We start from the raw sequence: 2,284 nt of genomic DNA on the forward strand, positions 1-2,284 counted from the left end.
TCTATATTGTTGTCATAAACTTGTCTTTTAGTGATAGGGGGTATCTGTTTCAGGCGGGGGGGTCTAAAGGGGCTGGGAGCACACATGGATATGCCCTCCTCCGTTCTTTCTCCTACCTTTGGGGTTTTAGTTATTAGGGGCGACAGGCACGCTGCTAGTGGGGTCAGGCTGTAGCCATTTGCAGGGGTGCAGGGTGGGGGGCTGGAGGTTTTATTTATTTTTTTGCCTTTTTTATTTTCTATGGCCTTTCTTTTCTTCTCTCTCTTTTCTTAAAGGATCAGTATAGCTACGAATCATTCGGATTCTTATCGTGTGCTGGTATTTCGTGCTTAGGTTCTTATGATATCCTGATTCCTGGGTGGGCAGGCTCTGAGTACTGGCACAACATGGAATGTATATTGGGTGTTCTTTTGTACCGATCTATATGCTCTGGCGCCAATTCTCCATTATAGTGGTTATTACATGCATATTCTGTTTCTTACCCTGTCCCCCGCATTCTGTTTGATTGTATAGCACCTGATCCTCTCTTATAAAATATAAAATGAAACCTCTGTCTCATCCTGGAATCCAGTTGTGCGTTCTAATACAAGTTTTATCCTGCATCGCTGCCGGACCTTTGGGTTGTCGGCTGATGAGCTGTGTCACACTGTGATATCGGAGATTTTAATTTGTCTAGCGGCCGGCCCCCGTGGTTGTTGGCCCATACCTGTATTTTTACTGAATGCTACAATAAAGGTTTTTAAAAAATAAATAAATAAATAAATAAATAAGGCACTGGTTCCGATATGGGGAGTCTGTCCCAGGTCGGCACCAGTGCTGGAATTAAAATAATACCCATCCGGCTCCGTATCAAATCTGTGAATGATGATAGGTGTGTACCCACCACTGGATGTCAGTGGCACAGGGGGCATCGGTACTAGACTAGGCGCCAGTGAAGGTCGAAGTCACTCAAGTGGTGCCTCTCCAGATACCATTATTGGATCCTTGGGGCTCGACTGGTGCGAGGGTAAAACTGTCTGTGGAAAACTAGTAGGGGGTCCGTTCCGTACCCATGGTGCCCAAGGGTGCTCCAGAGGTGTTGGGGTGCCCAAAAATGAAGTGCATGACCTCATAAAATTCTTTAGCTAGCAGTGGGTTGGTTCCAGAAATGCTGGGTGGCATGGAGACTGCCCAGGCACAGGCTCCACCACAGAGCTAGGCCTTGAGTGCCGAACGGTCCAGTCGTAGACCTCTTCAGCTTATTTTTCTTTATGCAGCACTTACCTGACTTCTCCCATGATTTGGAGTGGGACGACGATCGCTGGGTATTACTTTGCAATTTCAGGACCTTCCTCTCAACTGATACCTAGAGCATCACAAAGTCAACCAACATTGGGCACCGAGGAGTTTGAGAGAGCACTCCCTTAGCACCTTAGGATGCATGGCTCAACAGTCCTCCCATGTCTTAGCATCGGGGTCTCGTTCAAGACACCAGAGACAAACCAGGCGTGGGTCAGTCACTGACATCTGTGGATGAAAGGCACCGCAGGGCTTCAAACCTGCCTTTCTGGTGAACATCCTTCGCACCAGGTGACAAAGTCTCAAAAATCTTTGACAAAAAAGTTACTGGGAGTAGGCCTTCTACGGATCTGCGATGACTGGTATGGAAAGAAAAGAATTAATGTCAGCGTGAGTGGGTGGTGCCTATACAGCCACAACGCACATCATTTCCAGCACAGACGATGCCACCAGAGGGTGTGCAGAGACACTGCTCACCAAAAATGTCCAGATCCAGCCTGGGGGATATTCTAAGCTAAGGAAACTGAAGATAGAAGTCTCTATAAGATTTCTATTCAAACTGAGAGCAAGAGTCTTTCTTTGCCCAACGCAGGAGCAACTTTGCATGTTTTTACCTGTTTGAAATTGATGGGAACCAGATAGATGGAAGTACAAAAATGAGATATTTGCTGCCCTGATGAAGTCCTTTTAAGTGATGAAAAGCATTAGCTGGGTCTGACAAAAAAAGGATTGGAAATTTGCTCATAATAAAAGGTATTTGAAAAAATTCCAGCGCTTGGAGGATAGTTCTTAACACAAAGAAAGACTCTAATTATGATTTTTGGATCTTAAGTGATTACAGTAAAAACAAAAACATGGCTATGTGAATGAATTAAGAGACAGCCTGTTGCCATATCACCAAAGAGTTTAAACACTTTTTAACAGTTTTACATATGTTTTGAAGTATATTATACATAGTACTTTAACATTTTATGTTGTTTTATAGTACTATTTATTTTATACTTTA

The sequence above is a fragment of the Lissotriton vulgaris genome, unplaced genomic scaffold (assembly GCF_964263255.1).
Source record: "Lissotriton vulgaris unplaced genomic scaffold, aLisVul1.2 SCAFFOLD_4109, whole genome shotgun sequence".
In the NCBI taxonomy this organism is placed as follows: Eukaryota; Metazoa; Chordata; class Amphibia; order Caudata; family Salamandridae; genus Lissotriton; species Lissotriton vulgaris.